The following is an 18,297-nucleotide window of genomic DNA, read 5'->3' on the forward strand; positions in this document are numbered from 1 at the left end:
CGAGTCTCGCGCGTGTTATTTTGCCGGTAAGTAAAAAGGGACAAAGAGACCAAAACTAGAAGTTAGGGCGACTTGCACATGGAAGCGCCAAGAGAGAAGAGAGTGGTTGGAAACCCTTCCCTTGAGTCCTAGTAGTGACAATCAAGAAGTTTTAGCAGCATCCACGAGTGTCGCACGGGTTCTTTACCCGCTAAGCCAAAGGGCACCAAAGGAAAGACCCAAATTGGAACTTGGCGCCATTGGCGTAAAGAAGCGCCAGGAGGGGAGAGAGTTGTTGGAAACCCTTCCTTTGAGTCCTAGGAGTGATATTCAAGATGTTGTAGTAGCCAGAGACGAGTCTCGCACATTTTATTTAGCCGGTAAGTAAAGGGAGACCAAAAAAGACGAAAACTTGAAGTTGGGGCCATTGGCGCAAGGAAGCGCCAAGGGTGGAGAGAGTGGTTGGAAACCCTTCCCTTGAGTCCTAGTAGTGACAATCAAGAAGTTTTAGCAGCCTGCACGAGCGTCACACAGGTTCTTTACTTGCTAAGCCAAAGGGGACCAAAGGGAAGACCAAAACGGGAACTTGGGGCCATTGGCCTAAAGAGGCGCCAGGAGGGGAGAGAGTGGTTGAAAACCCTTCCCTTGAGTCCTAGGAGTGACATTTACGAAGTTTTAGCACTCAAATATGAGCCTCGCGCGTGTTATTTAGCCTGTAAATAAAAGGGGACCAATGAAGACCAAAACAGGAAGTTGGGGCCATTGGCGCAAGGAAGCGCCAAGGGTGGAGAGGGTGGTTGGAAACCCTACCCTTGAGTCCTAGTAGTGACAATCAAGAAGTTTTAGCAGCATCCACGAGTGTCACACGGGTTCTTTACCCGCTAAGCCAAAGGGGACCAAAGGAAAGACCAAAATTGGAACTTGGCGCCCTTGGCGTAAAGAAGCGCCAGGAGTGGAGAGAGTGGTTGAAAACCTTTCCCTTGAGTCCTAGCAGTGACAATCAAGATGTTTTAGCAGCCTGCACGAGCATCACACAGGTTCTTTACTTGCTAAGCGAAAGGGGACCAAAGGAAAGACCAAAACGGGAACTTGGGGCCATTGGCGTAAAGAAGAGCCAGGAGGAGAGAGAGTGGTTGAAAACCCTTCCCTTGAGTCCTAGGAGTGACATTTATGAAGTTTTAGCACTCAAATATGAGCCTCGTGCGTGTTATTTAGCCGGTAAATAAAAGGGGACCAATGAAGACCAAAACTGGAAGTTGGGGCCATTGGCGCAAGGAAGCGCCAAGGGGGGAGAGAGTGGTTGGAAACCCTTCCCTTGAGTCCTAGTAGTGACAATCAAGAAGTTTTAGCAGCCTGCACGAGCGTCACACAGGTTCTTTACTTGCTAAGCCAAAGGGGACCAATGGAAAGACCAAAACGGGAACTTGGGGCCATTGGCGTAAAGAAGCGCCAGGAGGGGAGAGAGTGGTTGAAAACCCTTCCCTTGAGTCCTAGCAGTGACAATCCAGAAGTTTTAGCGGCTTGCGAGAGTGTCGCACGGATTCTTTACCCGCTAAGCCAAGGGGACCAAAAGAGACCAAAAGTGAAAGTTAGGAGAAAGAAGCGCCAAGAGGGGAGAGATTGGTTGAAAACCCTACCCTTGACTCTTAGTAGTGACAATCAAAAAGATTTAGCCACCTGCACGAGTGTCGCAAGGGCTCTTTACCCGCTAAGCCAAAGAGGAGCAAAAGAGACCAAAAGTGGAAGTTGGGGGAAAGAAGCGCCAGGAGAGGAGAGAGTTGTTGGAAACCATTCCTTTGAGTTCTAGGAATGACATCCAAGAAGTTTTAGTAGCCAGAGACGAGTCTCGCGCGTTTTATTTTGCCATTAAGTAAAAGGGGACAAAAAGAGACGAAAACTTGAAGTTGGGGCCATTGGCGCAAGGAAGCGCCAAGGGGGGAGAGAGTGGTTGGAAACCCTTCCCTTGAGTCCTAGTAGTGACAATTAAGAAGTTTTAGCAGCCTGCACGAGCGTCACACAGGTTCTTTACTTGCTAAGCCAAAGGGGACCAATGGAAAGACCAAAACGGGAACTTGGGGCCATTGGCGTAAAGAAGCGCCAGGAGGGGAGAGAGTGGTTGAAAACCCTTCCCTTGAGTCCTAGCAGTGACAATCAAGAAGTTTTAGCAGCTTGCAGGAGTGTCGTACGGATTCTTTACTCGTTAAGCCAAAGGGGAGCAAAAGAGACCAAAAGTGGAAGGTGGGGAAAGAAGTGCCAGGAGGGGAGAGAGTTGTTGGAAACCCTTCCTTTGAGTCCTAGGAGTGACATTCAAGATGTTTTAGTAGCCAGAGACGAGTCTCGCACATTTTGTTTAACCTGTAAGTAAAAGGAGACCAAAAGAGACAAAAACTTGAAGTTGGGGCCATTGGCGTAAGGAAGCGCCAAGGGTGGAGAGAGTGGTTTGAAACCCTTCCCTTGAGTCCCAGTAGTGACAATCATGATGTTTTAGCGGCCGGCATGAGTGTCGCACGGGTTCTTTACCCGCTAAGCCAAACAGGAGCAAAAGAGACCAAAAGTGGAAGTTGGAGGAAACAACCGCCAGGAGGGGAGAGAGTTGTTGAAAACCCTTCCTTTGAGGTCTAGGATTGTCATTCAAGAAGTTTAAGCAGCCAGAGATGAGTCTCGCGCGTGTTATTTTTCCGGTAAGTAAAAGGGGACCAAAAGAGACCAAAACTGTAAGTTAGGGCGACTGGCGCAAGGAAGCGCCAAGAGGGGGGAGAGTGGTTGGAAACCCTTCCCTTAAGTCCTAGTAGTGATAATAAAGACGTGTTAGCGCCCTGCACGAGTGTCGCACGGGTTCTTTACTTGCTAAGCCAAAGGGGACCAAAGGAAAGACCAAAACGGGAACTTGGGGCCGTTGGCGTAAAGAAGCGCCAGGAGGAGAGAGAGTGATTGGAAACCCTTCCCTTGAATCCTAGTAGTGACAATCACGAAGTTTTAGCGGCCTGCACAAGTGACGCACGGTTCTTTACCCGCTAAACCAAAGGGGACCAAAGGAAAGACCAAAACGGGAACTTGGGGCCGTTGGCGCAAAGAAGCGCCAGGAGGGGAGAGAGTTGCTGGAAACTCTTCCTTTGAGTCCTAGGAGTGACATTCAAGAAGTTTTAGCTGCCAGATATGAGTCTCGCGCGTGTTATTTTGCCGGTAAGTAAAAGGGGAACAAAAGAGACCAAAACTAGAAGTTGGGGCCATTGGCTCAAGGAAGCACCAAGAAGGGAGAGAGTGGTTGGAAACCCTTCCCTTGAGTCCTACTAGTGACAATCAAGAAGTTTTAGCAGCCTGCACGAGCGTCACACGGGTTCTTTACCCGCTAAGCCAAAGGGGACCAAAGGAAAGAACAAAACGGGAACTTGGGGCCATTGGCGCAAAGAAATGCCAGGAGGGGAGGGAGTTGTTGGAAACTCTTCCTTTGAGTCCTAAGAGTGACATTGAAGAAGTTTTAGCTGCCAGATATGAGTCTCGCGCGCGTTATTTAGCCGGTAAGTAAAAGGGGACCAAAAGAGATGGAACTGGAAGTTGGGGCCATTGGCTCAAGGAAGCCCCAAGAGGGGAGAGAGTGGTTGGAAACCCTTCCCTTGAATCCTAGTAGTGACAATCACGATGTTTTAGCTGGCTGCACGAGTGTCGCACGGGTTCTTTACCCGCTAAGCCAAAGGGGACCAAAGGAAAGACCAAAACGGGAAGTTGGGGCCGTTGTCGTAAAGAAGCGCCAAGAGGGGAGAGAGTGGTTGGAAACCCTTCCCTTGAATCCTAGTAGTGACAATCACGAAGTTTTAGCGGCCTGCACAAGTGACGCACGGTTCTTTACCCGCTAAACCAAAGGGGAGCAAAGGAGGTGAAAAGTAGACGTTGGGGAAAGAAGCGCCAGGAGGGGAGAGAGTTGTTGGAAACCCTTCCTTTGAGTCCTAGGAGTGACATTAAAGAAGTTTTAGCAGCCAGAGACGACTCTGGCGCGGTTTCTTTTGCCGGTAAGTAAAAGGGGACCAAAAGAGACGAAAACTTGAAGTTGGGGCCATTGGCGCAAGGTAGCACCAAGAGGGAAGAGAGTGGTTGGAAACCCTTCCCCTGAGTCCTAGTAGTGACAATCAAGAAGTTTTAGCGGCCTGCACGAGTGTCGCACGGGTTCATTACCATCTAAGCCAAAGGAGACTAAAAGAGACCAAAAGTGAAAGTTAGGGGAAAGAAGTACCAGGAGTGGAGAGAGTTATTGGAAATCCTTCCTTTGAGTCATAGGAGTGACATTCAAGAAGTTTTAGTAGATTGCACGAGCGTCACACGGGTTCTTTACCCGCTAAGCCAAAGGGGACCAAACGAAACACCAAAATGGGAACTTAGGCCGCTAGCGTAAAGAAGCACCAGAAGGGGAGAGAGTTGTTCAAAATCCTTCCTTTGAGTCCTAGAAGTGACATTTAAGTTGTTTTAGCAGCCAGAGACGAGCCTCACGCATGTTATTTAGCCGGTAAGTAAAAGGGGACCAAAAGAGACCAAAACTTGAAGTTGGGGCCATTTGCGCAAGAAAGCGCCAAGAGGGGAGAGAGTGAATGGAAATCCTTCCCCTGAGTCCTAGTAGTGACAATCAAGAAGTTTTAGCGGCATGCAGGAGAGTCGCACGGGTTCTTTACCCGCTAAGCCAAAAGGGCCCAAAAGAAAGACCAAAACAGGAACTTGGTGCCATTGGCGCAAAGAAGTGCCAGGAGGGGAGAGAGTTGTTGGAAACCCTTCCTTTGAGTCATAGGAGTGACAGTCAAGATGTTTTAGCAGCCAGAGACGAGTCTCGCGCATGTTATTTAGCCGGTAAGTAAAAGGGGACCAAAAGAGACCAAAACTTGAAGTTGGGGCCGCTGGCGCAAGGAAGCGCCAAGAGGGGAGAGAGTGGTTGGAAATCCTTCCCTTGAGTCCTAGTAGTGACAATCAAGAAGTTTTAGCAGCCAGAGATGAGTCTCGCCCATGTTATTTAGCCGGTAAGTAAAAAGGGACCAAAGAGACCAAAACTTGAAGTTGGGGCCATTGGCGCAAGGAAGCGCCGAGAAGGGAGAGATTGGTTGGAAACCCTTCCCTTGAGTCCTAGTAGTGACAATCAAGAAGTTTTAGCGGCCTGCACGAGTGTCGTACAGGTTCTTTACCCGCTAACCCAAAAAGGACCAAAAGAGACCAAAAGTTGAAGTTGGGGGACAGAAGCGCCAGTAGGGGAGAGTGGTCTTGGAAACCCTTCCTTTGAGTCCTAGGAGTGACATTGAAGAAGTTTTAGCAGCCAGAGATGAGTGTCACGAGTGTTATTTAGTCGGTAAGTAAATGGCGACCAAAAGAGACCAAAATTGGAAGTTGGGGCCATTGGTGCAAGGAAGCGCCAAGAGGGGAGAGAGTGGTTGGAAACCCTTCCTTTGAGTCCTAGTAGTGACAATAAAGAAGTTTTAGTGGCCTGGACGAGTATCGCACGGGTTCTTTACCCACTAAGCCAAAGGGGAGCAAAAGAGACCAAAAGTGAAAGTTGAGGGAAAGAAGCGCCAGGAGGGGAGAGAGTTATTGGAAACCCTTCATTTGAGTTATAGGAGTGACATTCAAGATGTTTTAGCAGTCAGAGACGAGTCTCGCGCATGTTATTTAGCTGGTAAGTAAAAGGGGAGCAAAAGAGACCAAAAGTGAAAGTTGGGGGGAAGAAGCGCCAGGAGGGGAGAATGTTATTGGAAACCCTTTCTTTGAGTCCTAGGAATGACATTCAAGATGTTTTAGCAGCAAGAGACGACTCTCGCGCATGTTATTTAGCCGGTAAGTAAAAAGGGGACCAAAAGAGACCAAAACTGGAAGTTGGGGCCACTGGCGCAAGGAAGCGCCAAGAGGGAAGAGAGTGGTTGGAATTCCTTCCCTTGAGTCCTAGTAGTGACAATCAAGAAGTTTTAGCAGCCAGAGATGAGTCTCGCCCATGTTATTTAGCCGGTAAGTAAAAAGGGACCAAAGAGACCAAAACTTGAAGTTGGAGCCATTGGCGCAAGGAAGCGCCGAGAAGGGAGAGAGTGGTTGGAAACCCTTCCCTTGAGTCCTAGTAGTGACAATCAAGAAGTTGTAGCAGTCTGCACGAGTGTCGTACAGGTTCTTTACCCGCTAACCCAAAAAGGACCAAAAGAGACCAAAAGTTGAAGTTGGGGGACAGAAGCGCCAGTAAGGGAGAGTGGTCTTGGAAACCCTTCCTTTGAGTCCTAGGAGTGACATTGAAGAAGTTTTAGCAGCCAGAGACGAGTGTCGCACGGGTTCTTTACCCGCTAAGCCAAAGGGGAACAAAAGAGACCATAAGTTAAAGTTGGGGGGAAGAAGCGCCAGGAGGGGAGAATGTTATTGGAAACCCTTCCTTTGAGTCATAGGAGTGACATTCAAGATGTTTTAGCAGCCAGAGACGACTCTCGCGCATGTTATTTAGCCGGTAAGTAAAACGGGACCAAAAGAGACCAAAACTGGAAGTTGGGGCCACTGGCGCAAGGAAACGCCAAGAGGGGAGAGAGTGGTTGGAAACCCTTCCCTTGAATCCTAGTAGTGACAATCAAGAAGTTTTAGTGGCCTGGACGAGTGTCGCACGGGTTCTTTACCCGCTAAGCCAAAGGGGACGAAAGGAAAGACCAAAACGGGAACTAGGGGCCGTTGGCGCAAAGAAGCGCCGGGAAGGGAGAGAGTGGTTGGAAACCCTTTCCTTGAGGCCTCTAGTGACAATCAAGAAGTTGTAGCGGCCTGCAGGAGTGTCGCACGGATTCTTTACCCGCTAAGGCAAAGAGGAGCAAAAGAGACCAAAAGTGAAAGTTGGGGAAAAGAGGCCACGAGGGGAGAGAGTTATTGGAAACCCTTCCTTTGTGTCCTAGGCGTGACATTCAAGAAGTTTTAGCAGCCAGAGATGAGTCTCGCGCATGTTATTTAGCCGGTAAATAAAAGGGGACCAAAGAGACCAAAACTTGAAGTTGGGGCCATTGGCGCAAGGAAGCGCCGAGAAGGGAGAGAGTGGTTGGAAACCCTTCCCTTGAGTCCTAGTATTGACAATCAAGAAGTTTTAGAGGCCTGCACGAGTGATGAGGACATGACCATGAGCAAGGGTAAGGATCCTCTTGAAGGGCTTGGAGGACCTATGACAAGGGCTAGAGCAAGGAGAGCAAAAGAAGCTCTTCAACAAGTGTTGTCCGTATTAATTGAATACAAGCCCAAGTTTCAAGGAGAAAAAACCAAGGTTGTGAATTGCATCATGGCCCAAATGGAGGAGAACTAAGGCGCCACTTTGCTTCAGTTTTTAAGTTTTTAGTTTGTTTTAAATAATGGCCCAATCCTTTGTAAAGTTGGCTGACCAAATTATGTTTTGTGGTTAATCAACTAATGGGCTTTGGTTTGGTTTTATTTCAAGTTGTAATAAGGGCCCAATTGGCAACTTAGGCATCAGCCTTTGGAAGACCAAGAGGCGCATAGCTAGTGGCTGTTGGGTGACTTTTTGGTTGCCACAATTTCAGTTACAATCAGCCATCAAGTAGTTTCATTTTCCGTTACAGAACCTTTGTAATTCTGATGGTAAAGCTTCTATATAAGCTGAACCATTCTTATCAATAAGACAAGTTAAGTTTGATTCAGAAATATTAGAGTTTATCTCTTTTATCTTAGTGAGAGTGATTCTCCTAAGTTCTTGAGTGATTCGAGAACAGCTTGGCTGTATCATAGGGCTTTCACATCCCTTTGTGTGTTGCCTTCCTTGGAAAGAGTGATTCTTTCCTTTCCCCATTCAATTCTTCCCAAAATTCCAAAAAAAACTCAAATCTGCCCAGAATTATCTCGTTATCATAACTCTCATTCTACTCAGCCAAATTGAGTGATTCTTGAGCCTAAATTGAATTTCAGAACGAGAACTTTCACCTCGTTTTGGAATCACCTCAATTGGAGTTCTATAACTCGAGATACCATCATTTCTAAAATTCTGTCCAGCCACCACCAAACCATCGTTTTTGCTTCCTTTTTCACTCATTTTAACACCATGGACCAACACCTAATTTGCCCAGAAATTCATCACTAAATTTTCAAATTTTTCTACAAGGTTCTAACCCTAAAGATCCTAAGTCAGCCCTTGTGCAAATGGGGTTCATATCATTTGGTATCAGAGCTCCGGTTTAAGGGTTTGAACGTCAAATTGGTAACATCCTTCCTTCATTCTCTTTTTGCCAATTGATTACCTTATTGTTCATATTATTTGTGATTGTACTGAATCATTGCAAAAGTTAGGCCCTTGTGAAAATTCAAAAAAAAATCGTATAAAAAAACAAAAAAAAAAAAAAGAAGAAAAATTTGGGCTGAATGATTCATGCTTTTCAACAATTTGTTATAAGGTAATATATTGGTGTTCTTAAAGGATTGTTGCTAATTCTCTTGTTTACCAATTTTCCTTTACCCCTTTGTTTTTTGTGATTTGTTAGCCTTTTCTTTGTCTACCTAGCCTTACCTTGCACATATTGGTGGATTGTTCTTTGTTGTGGCCATAATATCTTGAATTGCCTAAGAACCCAAGGAGAATTTGAGTGGTAAAAGGCAAGAGTGTTTTCATTAGAGAAAAAGCCATAATTGTGTGATACACTTGAGTGTGGTGAGGTTTCAAATTCTACTTTCTATTTGCTTGTTACGTTTGAATTTATTTGTTTGTAATGGCTGAAGGAAATCCTAATCAAGGAGGAGGACTTTCTCCTTTCCAAATGCAAGCCTTGACACAACATTTGGAGAGATTGATGAGGCAACAAAATGATGAGCTCCATGAAAGATTGGACCAATTGGAGAATAGAGGTCATGATGAAGAAAAAAAGAGGAGAAGAGGTAATGACGGTGCTCCTAGACAAAAATGAATTGATGGAGTCAAAATTTCTATTCCTCCATTCAAAGGAAGAAGTGACCCGGAAGCTTATTTGGAGTGGGAGATCAAAATAGAGCATATTTTCACTTGTAATACCTATGAAGAGGCCCAAAAGGTAAAGCTTGCAGCTATGGAGTTTTCCGATTACGCTCTTGTGTGGTGGAACAAATTGCAAAAAGAGAGAGCTAGGAATGAGGAGCCATTGGTGGATACATGGGTTGAAATGAAAAGGATCATGAGGAAGAGATATGTGCCGGCAAGCTATTCTAGGGACTTAAAATTCAAACTTCAAAAATTGTCCCAAGGTAGCAAAGGCGTTGAGGAGTACTACAAGGAAATGGAGGTGCTCATGATTCAAGCCAAGATAGAAGAGGATGAGGAGGTAACTATGGCTAGATTTCTTAGTGGTTTGAATAATGATATTCGTGATATTGTTAAACTGCAGGAATTTGTTGAAATGGAGGACTTGCTTCACAAAGCAATCCAAGTGGAGCAACAATTGAAAAGGAAAGGTGTGGCCAAAAGGAGCTCCACTAATTTTGGTTTTTCTAGTTGGAAGGATAAGGGAAAAGGGGCTGCCACTTCTAGTGCAGCGCCTACACCAACAAAAAACTCCTCTAAAAACTCAAGAGCAACCCTCTAAAAGGAGTCGGGATGTTTGTTTTAAGTGCCAAGGCTTAGGACACTATGCATATGAGTGCCCTAACAAAAAAACCATGATTCTTAGAGATGGAGAGTATATAAGTGAGTCCGAAATTGAAGAGGAAGAGGAGAATGAGGACGTGGAGGAGGAGGTGGAGAAAACACCAGAGGGAGACTTGTTGATGATAAGGCGGTTACTTGGTAGCCAATTGAAGCCTTTGGAGGAGAGCCAAAGAGAAAACATCTTCCATACTAGATGTTTGATCAATGGTAAACTTTGCATGGTGATCATTGATGGAGGGAGTTGCACCAATGTGGCGAGTGCAAGACTTGTGTCTAAATTGAATTTAGTTACAAAGCCACATCCTAGGCCATATAGGCTTCAATGGCTTAGTGAGGATGGAGAGGTGCAAGTAAGGAAGCAAGTAGAGTTGGATATTTCCATTGGAAGATACAATGATAAGGTGCTTTGTGATGTTGTTCCTATGGAGGCCAGCCACTTACTCTTGGGGAGACCATGGCAATTTGATAAAAGAGCCAATCATGATGGTTTCACCAACAAAATCTCATTCATGCACCAAGACAAGAAGATAGTGCTCAAACCTTTGAGTCCGCAAGAGGTGTGTGAGGATCAAAGAAAAATGAGAGAAAAGATTGTCCAAGAAAAGAAAGAAAAAGAAAGCCAAACACTTGAGAGCTCAAAAAGTGAGGACAAAAAGAGAGAAACACATGAGAGGAAAAAGAAGAGTGAAACACTTGAGGTGAAGGAGAGCTTTTTAGCTACAAAAAGTGAGGTCAAGAGGTTTTTTCTATCTAAACAGCCCCTATTTTTGTTAATTTGCAAAAACTATGTTTTGACCACTAGCACTTTTGATAACCTTGATTTGCCTTCTAGAGTGAAGTCTCTTTTGCAGGAATTTGGAGATGTGTTTCCAACAAGTGTACCAAGTGGGTTGCCACCATTAAGAGGTATTGAGCATCAAATTGATCTCATTCCAGGAGCTTCTTTGCCTAATAGGCCAGCCTATAGAAGCAACCCTCAAGAGACCAAGGAGATCCAAAGACAAGTGGATGAACTCATTGGTAAGGGATGGGTAAGAGATAGCATGAGTCCTTGTGCTGTCCCGGTAATTTTGGTTCCTAAAAAGGATGGGACATGGCGCATGTGTTCTGATTGTAGAGCCCTTAATAACATCACCATTAAATATAGGCATCCTATACCTAGGCTTGATGATTTGCTTGATGAATTGCATGGTGCATGTTACTTCTCTAAAATTGATTTAAAAAGTGGATACAATCAAATTAGGGTTAGAGAAGGGGATGAATGGAAAACTGCTTTCAAAACAAAATATGGTTTGTATGAATGGTTGGTTATGCCTTTTGGCTTAACTAATGCTCCTAGCACTTTCATGAGATTAATGAACCATGTTTTGAGAAAATTCATAGGAAAATTTGTTGTGGTGTACTTTGATGATATTCTTATCTATAGCACTTCACTTGAATTGCATGTTGATCATTTAAAATCTGTCTTGTGTGTGCTTAGAGAAGAACAATTGTATGCCAATCTTGAAAAATGCATCTTTTGTACTAACCATGTTGTGTTTCTTGGTTTTGTTGTAAGTTCAAAAGGAGTACAAGTGGATGAGGAAAAGGTTAGGGCTATTCAAGAATGGCCTACACCTAAGTCCGTGACCGAAGTGAGAAGTTTCCATGGTTTAGCAAGTTTCTATAGGAGATTTGTGAAGGATTTTAGCACATTGGCAGCACCTCTCAATGAAGTGCTTAAGAAAAATGTTGGTTTCAAATGGGGAGAGAAACAAGAAGAAGCTTTCAAAGCTCTTAAGCAAAAGCTAACTAATGCCCCCATACTTGCTTTGCCAAACTTTCAAAAATCTTTTAAAATTGAGTATGATGCTTCAAATGTTGGGATTGGGGCTGTGTTGTTGCAAGAAGGCCATCCAATTGCTTATTTTAGTGAAAAGCTAAGTGGTCCTACCCTTAACTATTCAACTTATGATAAAAAGTTGTATGCCTTAGTGAGAGCTTTGAAAACATGGCAACACTACCTTTATCCCAAGGAATTTGTCATTCATAGTGACCATGAGTCCCTCAAATATATCAAGGGACAAGGCAAGCTTAACAAAAGGCATGCCAAGTGGGTGGAATTTCTAGAGCAATTCCCTTATGTTATCAAACATAAAAGAGGAAAAGGTAACATTGTAGCTGATGCTCTTTCTCGGCGTCATGCTTTGCTTTCTATGCTTGAAACAAAATTGATTGGTCTTGAATGTTTGAAAAACATGTATGAAAGTGATGAAACTTTTGGTGAAATTTTTAAAAATTGTGAAAAATTTTCAGAAAATGGTTTCTTTAGACATGAAGGCTTTCTTTTCAAAGAAAACAAATTGTGTGTGCCTAAATGTTCTACAAGAAACTTGCTTGTTAGTGAAGCACATGAAGGAGGTTTAATGGGGCATTTTGGGGTCCAAAAGACTCTAAAAACATTACAAGAACATTTTTATTGGCCTCATTTGAAAAAGGATGTGCAGAAATTTTGTGAACATTGCATTGTTTGTAAAAAGGCAAAGTCAAAGGTAAAGCCTCATGGATTGTATACTCCATTGCCAATTCCGGAGTATCCTTGGATTGATTTATCCATGGATTTTGTTTTGGGGCTGCCAAACACAAGTAGTGGCAAAGATTCAATTTTTGTGGTTGTTGATAGGTTTTCTAAAATGGCTCATTTTATTCCATGTAAAAAGGTGAATGATGCTTCTCATGTGGCTGATTTGTTTTTCAAGGAGATTGTGAGACTCCATGGTTTGCCAAGGAGCATTGTCAGTGATAGGGACTCTAAGTTCCTAAGCCATTTTTGGAGGACCTTGTGGGGCAAGTTGGGCACTAAATTGTTATTTTCAACCACTTGTCACCCACAAACCGATGGGCAAACGGAAGTTGTTAATAGGACGTTGGGAACATTGCTTAGGACAGTTTTAAGAAAGAACTTAAAAACTTGGGAAGTTTGTTTACCCCATGTTGAGTTTGCTTACAATAGGGCTGTTCATAGCACTACTAATTGTTCTCCTTTTGAGGTTGTTTATGGTTTTAACCCACTAACTCCTCTTGATCTTTTGCCTATGCCTAATGTTTCAGTTTTTAAGCATAAAGAAGGTCAAGCAAAGGGGACTATGTGAAGAAGCTTCATGAGAGAGTCAAAAATCAAATTGAGAGGAGAAATGAAAGCTATGCTAAACAAGCCAACAAAGGGAGAAAGAAGGTTATCTTCGAACCCGGAGATTGGGTTTGGGTGCACATGAGAAAGGAAAGGTTTCCGGAACAAAGGAAGTCAAAGCTTCAACCAAGGGGAGATGGTCCAATCCAAGTGCTTGAAAGAATCAATGACAATGCTTACAAAATTGAGCTTCCGGGTGAGTATAATGTTAGTTCCACCTTCAATGTGTCTGACTTATCTCTTTTTGATGTAGATGGAGAATCCGATTTGAGGACAAATCCTTCTCAAGAGGGAGAGAATGATGAGGACATGACCATGAGCAAGGGCAAGGATCCTCTTGAAGGACTTGGAGGACCTATGACAAGGGCTAGAGCAAGGAGAGCAAAAGAAGCTCTTCAACAAGTGTTGTCCATATTAATTGAATACAAGCCCAAGTTTCAAGGAGAAAAAACCAAGGTTGTGAATTGCATCATGGCCCAAATGGAGGAGAACTAAGGCGCCACTTTGCTTCAGTTTTTAAGTTTTTAGTTTGTTTTAAATAATGGCCCAATCCTTTGTAAAGTTGGCTGACCAAATTATGTTTTGTGGTTAATCAACTAATGGGCTTTGGTTTGGTTTTATTTCAAGTTGTAATAAGGGCCCAATTGGCAACTTAGGCATCAGCCTTTGGAAGACCAAGAGGCGCATAGCTAGTGGCTGTTAGGTGACTTTTTGGTTGCCACAATTTCAGTTACAATCAGCCATCAAGTAGTTTCATTTTCCGTTACGGAACCTTTGTAATTCTGATGGTAAAGCTTCTATATAAGCTGAACCATTCTTATCAATAAGACAAGTTAAGTTTGATTCAGAAATATTAGAGTTTATCTCTTTTATCTTAGTGAGAGTGATTCTCCTAAGTTCTTGAGTGATTCGAGAACAGCTTGGCTGTATCAAAGGGCTTTCACATCCCTTTGTGTGTTGCCTTCCTTGGAAAGAGTGATTCTTTCCTTTCCCCATTCAATTCTTCCCAAAATTCCAAAAAAAACTCAAATCTGCCCAGAATTATCTCGTTATCATAACTCTCGTTCTACTCAGCCAAATTGAGTGATTCTTGAGCCTAAATTGAATTTCAGAACGAGAACTTTCACCTCGTTTTGGAATCACCTCAATTGGAGTTCTATAACTCGAGATACCGTCATTTCTAAAATTCTGTCCAGCCACCACCAAACCAGCGTTTTTGCTTCCTTTTTCACTCATTTTAACACCATGGACCAACACCTAATTTGCCCAGAAATTCATCACTAAATTTTCAAATTTTTCTACAAGGTTCTAACCCTAAAGATCCTAAGTCAGCCCTTGTGCAAATGGGGTTCATATCAACGAGTGTCGTACAGGATTCTTTACCCGCTAACCCAAAAAGGACCAAAAGAGACCAAAAGTTGAAGTTGGGGGACAGAAGCACCAGTAGGGGAGAGTGGTCTTAGAAACCCTTCCTTTGAGTCCTAGGAGTGACATTGAAGAAGTTTTAGCAGCCAGAGATGAGTGTCACGAGTGTTATTTAGTCGGTAAGTAAAAGGCGACCAAAAGAGACCAAAATTGGAAGTTGGGGCCATTGGTGCAACGAAGCGCCAAGAGGAGAGAGAGTGGTTGGAAACCCTTCCTTTGAGTCCTAGTAGTGACAATAAAGAAGTTTTAGTGGCCTGGACGAGTGTCGCACGGGTTCTTTACCCACTAAGCCAAAGGGGAGCAAAAGAGACCAAAAGTGAAAGTTGAGGGAAAGAAGTGCCAGGAGGGAAGAGAGTTATTGGAAACCCTTCCTTTGAGTCATAGGAGTGACATTCAAGATGTTTTAGCAGTCAGAGACGAGTCTCGCGCATGTTATTTAGCCGGTAAGTAAAAGGGGAGCAAAAGAGACCAAAAGTGAAAGTTGGGGGGAAGAAGCGCCAGGAGGGGAGAATGTTATTGGAAACCCTTCCTTTGAGTCATAGAAGTGACATTCAAGATGTTTTAGCAGCCAGAGACGAGTCTCGCGCATGTTATTTAGCCAGTAAGTAAAAGTGGACCAAAAGAGACCAAAACTGGAAGTTGGGGCCACTGGCGCAAGGAAGCGCCAAGAGGGGAGAGAGTGGTTGGAAATCCTTCCCTTGAGTCCTAGTAGTGACAATCAAGAAGTTTTAGCGGCCTGCACGAGTGACGCACGGGTTCTTTACCCGCTAAGCCAAAGGGGACCAAAGGAAAGACCAGAACGGGAACTTGGTGCCGTTTACGCAAAGAAGTGCCACGAGGGGAGAGAGTGGTTGGAAACCGTTCCCTTGAGTCCTAGTAGTGATAATCAAGAAGTTTTAGCGGCCTGCACGAGTGTCGTACGAATTCTTTACCCGCGAACCCAAAAAGGACCAAAAGAGACCAAAAGTTGAAGTTGGGGGACAGAAGCGCCAGTAGGGAAGAGTGCTCTTGAAAACCCTTTCTTTGAGTCCTAGGAGTGACAGTGAAGAAGTTTTAGCAGCCAGAGATGAGTGTCACGAGTGTTATTTAGCCGGTATGTAAAAGGCGACCAAAAGAGACCAAAATTGGAAGTTGGGGCCATTGGTGCAAGGAAGCGCCAAGAGGGGAGAGAGTGGTTGGAAATCCTTCGCTTGAGTCCTAGTAGTGACAATCAAGAAGTTTTAGCGGCCTGCACGACTGACGCACGGGTTCTTTACCCGCTAAGCGAAAGGGGACCAAAGGAAAGACCAGAACGGGAACTTAGGGCTGTTTGCGCAAAGAAGTGCCACGAGGGGAGAGAGTGGTTGGAAACCGTTCCCTTGAGTCCTAGTAGTGACATTGAAGAATTTTTAGCTGCCAGAAATGAGTCTCGCGCCTGTTATCTAGCCGATATGTAAAAGGGGACCAAAGAGACCAAAACTTGAAGTTGGGGCCATTGGCGCAAGGAAGCGCCGAGAAGGGAGAGAGTGGTTGGAAACCATTCCCTTGAGTCCTAGTAGTGACAATCAAGAAATTTTAGCGACCTGCACGAGTGTCGTACAGGTTCTTTACCCGCTAACCCAAAAAGGACCAAAAGAGACCAAAAGTTGAAGTTGGGGGACAGAAGCGCCAGTAGGGGAGAGTGGTCTTGGAAACCCTTCCTTTCAGTCCTAGGAGTGACACTGAAAAAGTTTTAGCAGCCAGAGACGAGTGTCGCACGGGTTCTTTACCCGCTCAGCCAAAGGGGAGCAAAAGAGACCAAAAGTGAAAGTTGGGGGGAAGAAGCGCCAGGAGGGGAGAGAGTTATTGGAAACCCTTCCTTTGAGTCATAGGAGTGACATTCAATATGTTTTACCAGCCAGAGACGAGTCTCGCGCATGTTATTTAGCCGGTAAGTAAAAGGGGACCAAAAGAGACCAAAACTGGAAGTTGGGGACACTGGCGCAAGGAAGCGCCAAGAGGGGAGAGAGTGGTTGGAAATCCTTCCCTTGAGTCCTAGTAGTGACAATCAAGAAGTTTTAGTGGCCTGGACGAGTGTCGCACGGGTTCTTTACCCGCTAAGCCAAAGGGGAGCAAAAGGGACCAAAAGTGAAAGTTGGGGGAAAGAAGCGCCAGGAGGGGAGAGAGTTATTGAAAACCCTTCCTTTGAGTCATAGGAGTGACAATCAAGAAGTTTTAGCGGCCTGCACGAGTGTCGTACAGGTTCTTTACCCGCTAACCCAAAAAGGACCAAAAGAGACCAAAAGTTGAAGTTGGGGGACAGAAGCGCCAGTAGGGGAGAGTGGTCTTGGAAACCCTTCCTTTCAGTCCTAGGAGTGACACTGAAAAAGTTTTAGCAGCCAGAGACGAGTGTCGCACGGATTCTTTACCCGCTCAGCCAAAGGGGAGCAAAAGAGACCAAAAGTGAAAGTTGGGGGGAAGAAGCGCCAGGAGGGGAGAGAGTTATTGGAAACCCTTCCTTTGAATCCTATGAGTGACATTGAAGAATTTTTAGCACCCAGAGATGAGTCTGCCAGATGTTATTTAGCCGGTAAGTAATAGGGGACCAAAGAGACCAAAACTTGAAGTTGGGGCCATTGGCGCAAGGAAGCACCAAGAGGGGAGAGAGTGGTTGGAAACCCTTCCTTTGAGTCCTAGTAGTGACAATCAAGAAGTTTTAGTGGCCTGGACGAGTGTCGCACGGGTTCTTTACCCGCTAAGCCAAAGGGGAGCAAAAGGGACCAAAAGTGAAAGTTGGGGGAAAGAAGCGCCAGGAGGGGAGAGAGTTATTGAAAACCCTTCCATTGAGTCATAGGAGTGACATTCAAGAAGTTTTAGCAGCCAGAGACGAGTCTTGGGCATGTTATTTAGCCGGTAAATAAAAGGGAACCAAAAGAGACCAAAACTAGAAGTTGGGGCCATTGGCGCAAGGAAGCACCAACAGGGGAGAGAGTGGTTGGAAATCCTTCCCTTGAGTCCTAGTAGTGACAATCAAGAAGTTTTAGCAGCCTGCAGGAGTGTCGCACAGGTTCTTTACCCGCTAAGCCAAAGGGGACCAAAGGAAAGACCAGAACGGGAACTTGGGGCCGTTTGCACAAAGAAGTGCGACGATGGGAGAGAGTGGTTGGAAACCCTTCCCTTGAGTCCTAGTAGTTATAATCAAGAAGTTTTACCGGCTTGCAGAGTGTCGCATGGATTCTTTACCCGCTAAGGCAAAGGGAGCAAAGGAGACCAAAAGTTAAAGTTGGGGAAAAGACGCCAGCAGGGGAGAGAGTTATTCGAAACCCTTCCTTTGAGTCCTAGGAGTGACATTCAAGAAGTTTTAGCAGCAAGAGATGTGTCTCGCGCATGTTATTTAGCCGGTAAGCAAAAGGGGACCAAAAGAGACCAAAACTGGAACTTGGGGCCATTGGCGCAAGGAAGAGCCAAGAGGGAACAGAGTGGTTGGAAACCCTTCCTTTGAGTCCTAGGAGTGACATTTAAGAAGTTTTAGCACTCAGAGATGAGCCTCGCACGTGTTATTTAGCACTCAGACACGAGCCTCGCACGTGTCAAGAAGTTTTAGCAGCCTGCGTGAGCGTCACACAGGTTCTTTACCCGCTAAGCCAAAGGGGACCAAAGGAATGACCAAAATGGGAACTTGGGCCGTTAGCGTAAAGAAGCGCCAGAAGGGGAGAGTGATGAGGACATGACCATGAGCAAGGGCAAGGATCCTCTTGAAGGACTTGGAGGACCTATGACAAGGGCTAGAGCAAGGAGAGCAAAAGAAGCTCTTCAACAAGTGTTGTCCATATTAATTGAATACAAGCCCAAGTTTCAAGGAGAAAAGACCAAGGTTGTGAATTGCATCATGGCCCAAATGGAGGAGAACTAAGGCGCCACTTTGCTTCAGTTTTTAAGTTTTTAGTTTGTTTTAAATAATGGCCAATCTTTGTAAAGTTGGCTGACCAAATTATGTTTTGTGGTTAATCAACTAATGGGCTTTTGGTTTGGTTTTATTTCAAGTTGTAATAAGGGCCCAATTGGCAACTTAGGCATCAGCCTTTGGAAGACCAAGAGGCGCATAGCTAGTGGCTGTGGGTGACTTTTTGGTTGCCAATTTTCAGTTACAATCAGCCTTTGGTGG

The 18,297-nt window shown here is 44.8% G+C and overlaps 1 pseudogene; it reads left to right on the plus strand.

The window, feature by feature from the left end:
* Positions 1–8,672: 8,672 nt before the first annotated feature.
* LOC113866888 overlaps positions 8,673–18,297 on the plus strand; it is a 15,758-nt pseudogene continuing 6,133 nt past the window's right edge.

The sequence above is a fragment of the Abrus precatorius genome, unplaced genomic scaffold, assembly GCF_003935025.1.
Source record: "Abrus precatorius isolate BTA unplaced genomic scaffold, Abrus_2018 Scaffold5, whole genome shotgun sequence".
In the NCBI taxonomy this organism is placed as follows: Eukaryota; Viridiplantae; Streptophyta; class Magnoliopsida; order Fabales; family Fabaceae; genus Abrus; species Abrus precatorius.